This window comes from Sinocyclocheilus anshuiensis, unplaced genomic scaffold (genome assembly GCF_001515605.1).
Source record: "Sinocyclocheilus anshuiensis isolate Anshui unplaced genomic scaffold, SAMN03320099.WGS_v1.1 scaffold154, whole genome shotgun sequence".
In the NCBI taxonomy this organism is placed as follows: domain Eukaryota; kingdom Metazoa; phylum Chordata; class Actinopteri; order Cypriniformes; family Cyprinidae; genus Sinocyclocheilus; species Sinocyclocheilus anshuiensis.
Window position 1 is genome coordinate 2,126,254 of NW_015546101.1, and position 6,588 is coordinate 2,132,841.

A 6,588-nucleotide genomic window follows, 5' to 3' on the forward strand; every position below is an offset into this window, starting at 1 on the left:
AGTATATATGCTTATTTTTATAAAAGAAATAATATTCCCATATATAAGAATCTAAAAAAACTCTCCATAAGCATACTGTTATCACCTTGTTTATCAAGGGTATTACACATACTGCCATCTCTCCTCTGCTTTCTTTCCCCATCACTCACTTGCCCAGCTGCTTTTGACTACAAACAGCTTCTATTCACAGATCCGCCTCCCACCCCAAACCAATTTGACTGTGTGCAGTCACGGCTGGATGGGCTGCACGCTGAAGAGGATGTGAAGGATCGGGGTGTGTGTGTGTGTGTGTGTGCATACAGATATACCCTCTGTGCAGAGAATCATCCTGCTGTATGAATCTGTCAAAATAAGTGAGCGTGGCCATGTTAGAGGCAACTAATGGCTTTTAATGCACTCTGGTTGCCCCCCAGACCCCCAATAAACACACAGGGGCTTATTAGTGCCACCTCACTAATTTCCCAGCAGTCTTCTCTGTGAGAATATGTCAGGAATATGTTCATATGCCCATCCTAGTGCTTGTTTCCATCTACTCAGGTCTGTACGCTAATGGGTAACAGCTGATTTCAAGGCTTGTCAATGAGTATGTACCGGGGATGACAAGATCTCTTGGATGGAGAGGTTGTCTGAGTTCCTCATAGGAAGTTCTGTCCTAAAACGGCAAAATGCAGTAACTATAGCAACACTGAAATTGAGTTTGATTGGATTTTGATAGATTTCATATAAATTTGTTTTACTCTGAATCTGAGCGATGGTGAGCCAAGCTTGTCTGTCACAAGACAGATCATAGTCCAAGAGACTCAGTTTCATCCATAAATCAGTTTTGAAAATGTTTAGTCACTGCATTTTGCCTTTGTGTCTTATTTCTGCAGGTGTCTTCAGACTAACCAGAACAAGGAATTGTAGCAATTGTACAATTACAAGTCTTTCCACCCTTATGTCGTTCCAAACCTGTATGGACCCCACTGACTTTCACTTTATGGATAAAGAAACTGAAACATTTCTTAAAATATCTTCTTTTATATTCCACAGAAGAAAGAAAGTCATAGGCTTGGAAAAACATGAAGATGAGTACACTTTCAGAAAAAAATGACAAAATTGTCACTGGGGCGGTACCCTTTCAAAAGGTACTAATATGTACTTTTTTATTTTAGGATGCCGCCCCAGTAACAGCTTTGTACCTTTTTCTGAGTTTGTAAATGATGAAAAAAAATCATTTTGGGGTGAAATATCTCTTGATTGAGCTCTTAAAATATATAGGAAAGGCCATAACGGTCATATGTTATATTGGGCTAAATCTGGTTACAGCCTTGAATATAGAGACTATTTATTGTTTGCATGTAGCCTATTTTGTTTCAGGATTTGATCTTTTTGATCAATTCATAGTGTTTTTGCAGCTCTTCATGCATAATTTTAAGTTATTTACAGCTCGAGCTGTTGGTGGGTGTGCCGTAGCTGTGAATAAGGTTTCTCTCAGTGATGAGTTCTGTTTCCTCAGCAATGCTGCTCTGTTTGCAGCAGCTCACTAACAAGGTGCTGTGATGTCTTTACTCTCAGCCAATGAACCTTCATGCTGCTGGATCACACATTCACAGCAGTCCGTCACAGCACTGGCTGCCACTTCCTGCAATCGCACATGTGTCGGAGAGGAGACAGACAGGTGAGGCAGCGAAGCGGGTCTGGCGTCGGGTGCTAAGCAGCCTCCGCCCGAAACAGCCCAGCGCACACACAGTCTCATAAACATCTCTGTTCCCCCTCTGGCCAGCCCTTCCCATCATCCGCCCCCTTTCTCCAGCACAGCCTGTGCTATAAAAAGATTTCTGAATGAAGATGAAGCTTTGAGGTCGAAGCTATTTGAATGATTTTTGTGAATGACGCAGGGGCTCGTAGCCTCACGGGAGGAAGATCTAACCCAGAGAAGAAGACAGCTATGTTGAGAGCTCAGCTGGGTGCTCTGCCACCTTTCACTGACTTTCAATTAAAACTTTGATAACAAAGAGGAAAATATATGAAGAGAAGAAAATCAAGCTAAAAAAAAAAAAAAAAAAGGGCTTTAAAAGGGGGGGGGTGAGGGGGGGGGGCACATATCTGACTCACTCTGCATGTTTCTGATCTTTTATAGAACAAACCGTCTGTATGGGTTTATGAGATAACTTCCTCTCAGACACATCTATATAACAGAACAGAATGTCCTGAGCTCTTTATAAATATTAAAAATATTTATAAATATTCTCAGCTGCACTTAGAACCAAATGGGAATTATTTTGCATCATAGCACATCACAACCTACGAATTTTAAGTAGGGATGCACAATAACTTATTTATGGGCTGATACTACTTGTCAATATCAATTGATACTGGATATTTATATTGGATGCTCATTTCTGTTTTTACAATTCATCAATAAAAACACAAATAATTTGATAACGCTGCTAAATGTAATATTTAGCAACTCTCAAAATTAATATCCATCTTTCATACTGTACATTATATGTTGAGATGCCTAAATTCACTTGGAATATAAAGAAATGTTTTTGTGTTTTATTTCCATTTGCACCATTTTTCCAGTTGTACCATTTTGGTTATCGACCATACCATGAAAAATATTTAGCAGCCAGAATTGTAATATCAGTACAACCTATTTTTTTTTTAATTATAAATGTCATGTTAAGTACAAAATATATTTATGCAAACATTGTTTTAGGCAATAAACATCTACAAATAGCAAAAAACGTGCATCCAACTCTGAGATTCATCCCTTCCTGGAAACTGAAAACTAAAAGTGCTGATTTTCTTTTTAATAAGCTTTGCAATAGTGGTTATGTGTCTTTTTTTTAGTGGTTGACAATAAGTCAAGAAGCATCAATATCTCCTCTGTGAATATGTTAAGTAATTATATATTATTTAAATATTATCATAGATAGAGTTGATTAAAATTAGAAGGGGAAGTCAACCATTTGAATTGAATGTTGTTTTTCATCACCCAAACCAAACAATCACTCTATCCTTCTTCTTAGAGTGATAAAACAGTTGTTTTCAGGTTTTCCCAAACCAGACAAGTCTCATTGCCATCATCAGGTATGTCTCTGTTGGATGTCTGATTTCAAACCTTGGGGAGGCGGGGCAACAAAGATACCACCCAACTGATAGAGGCTATATGACACTATATAGTATGAATTATATTGTTTAAAATGTTTTATTATTATTGTGAATTTGGAGAATGCTAGTGTTTTTGGGCTACTAATGGTATCTTAAGCATTGTGTTTTGATGGCTACTGCACCTCCTCTGCAGAACAGCAAGACACAAACACACACACACATAGAGAGAGAGAGAGAGAGAGAGAGAGAGAGACATTTGTGTAGGGACACACATACAGCCTGGGCCCACCTCTGGAGGACGGGACCTCAGGGAGTCCCAGAGCGACGTCAGAGAGGAAGACCTGTGCTGTGTTGAGCTCTCTTTCTGTCTGTGTGTGTGTGTGTTTGTGTGTGTGTGTGTGTGTGTGTTTGTGTGTGTGTGTGTGTGTGTGTGTGTTGCTCTTGTCTCAAAATCCATAGAACACAGAGATTTTCACATCCATCTGCTCTTCCCAGGTGGAGTCTCAGCAGGTGTAATGCAGGGGAAAGAAAGTGTGCACATGTTTATCTCACTACAAAATGGTAAATATAACGAACAGCACCAAGCGAGGCGCCCTGTCACGTCGCACTTCCAATGCAATACAGTTCTGGATCTCGCTCTTTTAGCAACAATTCTGTATAAACTGCCATGCAAAAACATAAATAAAGTGGATTACTCATGGTAAAGAGTGTCGTGTTGTGAGCCAGTGTGTGTATTAGTAGGGGAAGCACTCTGAAAAGCAGTTGGTAAGACTTTAAACAACCCGTGCTGTGGCGCGTTACCGGTAGACAGAATCATTTTGCAGGATCGTTTTGCTTACGGCAGCAGTCTTGCCTTTGTTGACGCTCCACTCCCATTATGTGTTTGTGTGTGTGTGTGTGTGTGTGTTTGTGTGTGTGTGTGTGTGTGTGTGTGTTGCTCTTGTCTCAAAATCCATAGAACACAGAGATTTTCACATCCATCTGCTCTTCCCAGGTGGAGTCTCAGCAGGTGTAATGCAGGGGAAAGAAAGTGTGCACATGTTTATCTCACTACAAAATGGTAAATATAACGAACAGCACCAAGCGAGGCGCCCTGTCACGTCGCACTTCCAATGCAATACAGTTCTGGATCTCGCTCTTTTAGCAACAATTCTGTATAAACTGCCATGCAAAAACATAAATAAAGTGGATTACTCATGGTAAAGAGTGTCGTGTTGTGAGCCAGTGTGTGTATTAGTAGGGGAAGCACTCTGAAAAGCAGTTGGTAAGACTTTAAACAACCCGTGCTGTGGCGCGTTACCGGTAGACAGAATCATTTTGCAGGATCGTTTTGCTTACGGCAGCAGTCTTGCCTTTGTTGCCGCTCCACTCCCATTATTCCCGCCGAGGAAAAATTGTCCGCTGTCCGCCTGAGCCTGGAATATTCCCAGAGCCCCCTGCCTCTCTCCCCCCAACTACATCCACTCAGGAGATTGACAGTCACAGGGGTTGGCGGTGAATTGGAAAAACATCGGGTGCAGCCATAACAAGTGCCCTCGGGTAATGACAGGTTTGGCTGGGGTGTAAATTACACCTCCTATTGCTGTGCTCACTCAACCGAGGAAGAGAACAGGCCGCCGGAATGAAGCTGTTCCGTCGCTCGCTGTATTTCACATCGCCGGAGCGGGGGACAGCAGTCGTGGCTGTTTTATCAGGTGGCTTGTGTGGTTTACTAACAGAGCTGAGGCAGGGGCCTGTCGACTGTCTATAATGGTTATCGCTGCTGCCTCTCAGGGTTTGCCTGGTTAAGCACTAATGCAATTGGGGAGAAGGGGGTGGGGGGAATAACAGCTCTATTTGAAACACAGCCAGGGCAGCGGCAGATGAACCTCACCGTGAGGCTATGAGTTCATTGAAGATGAGACTATATAGAGGCTATGGGCAAGAGTATTGTTAGGGTGGGTCCAAAACTTTTGGGACACAACAACATACAACACCAAGATGTTGATCATCAATATCTATTAGGCTATATATTGATATATACTGTATGTATGTATGTACAAATATATCCACCTTATTTTTCAATGTGGAAGTATAAGCTGTTTTTTGTGAATGTGCGAGACTTCCGCTTCATTAGCTGCAGAAAGGAAATAATGACAAGAATAAACTGTAAAATTGTTTGTGCTACAACGCAATACATAAGACAGTACATAAAAATAGTATAGTAAGAAACACCAGTTTGCAATATCAAGAAGCAAAACGAGCTGTTTTGTACAGCTAAAAATAGCTGAAAGCAAATGACACCAGAAGCCAGACACATTCAATTTACAAATGTCCACGCCTGCTCTTACAGGAAAAAATAAGAGGAATATAGCCCCAACTGTGGGACCTCCATTATAAAAAATCTACTTTCTAGGTGAAATAGGCTACATCCGAAAGCTGAAAAATTATGCTTTCGGAGAATACATTCCAAGGTAAGAAGTATAGTCCAAATCCAATGTTACCTGAGATACCTTCATCTGATTTTTAAAGGTATGCATAGATGTATCCTTCGCTGCTTTTGATATCCCACAATCCTGTGCGTTATCTATTCCATGACAGTTGAGCTAAAAAATAAAGATGCCACCTGAAAGTTGCGGTTGGTGGTCAGTTTGTGTGTAAATATGTTTCTGACTGACATTTTCCACTTTTGATGTTGTTTCTAGCAAGATATATTTGGTATTTTAAAATAGCAAATTTTATTCATAAATATTTTCTATTTTTTGTAGATCATTAAACCGTTACGCTGCCTCAGAAGCCTGTCTGAAATCAGTTGTGTGCAACCATTTCAAAATGAAGTCATTTAGAATATTTACATTTGTTTTTTTTATTAATCTGTTGGATGAAGAAAGCTTTTTGTACGTTTTAAAAAATGCTCTGTACTTTTTGTTGATAACACTGTCATAAAATCAGTTGCTCTGTCCAATTTGTGTTTTGTGAACCAGTTCAGCCAATTCATTGAAAAGATCTGACTCGAGTTCTTTCACAAATCAGACATAATTTTTCCTAAGCCTTTGGTTCTTCTGCTTATGCTATCAAACCAAAGACTTCCTTTTCAGTAAAAATGATTATGAGATGCTTATGCACTGTAAAAAGTAATGAGTTGAACTTACTTGGAAAACCTGTGGAAACTGATTGCCTCAAATTTCTCAAGCAAATTAGTTTATAATTTTTGAGTTAATAAAACTTACTCACAGAACTCAAAGTTCTCTTAACAAGTCTGCTTTGTTCACATTACTAGACAAATGTGTGGAAACAGATTGCAGATTGCCTCTCAAGTAAGCTGTACTCAAAACTTGAAGTTGTTAATACAAAGACAGAAAACAGATTGTTAGCACAACAATAGGGCATTTATTTGTTTAAAACAATGTTACTTCAAGTCATTACTTTTTAGGCATGCTATCAAATCAACAATTTAACACTGTAAGAAAAATTGCACATACTGCACTCAGGAAATAAATAGAAAAAATA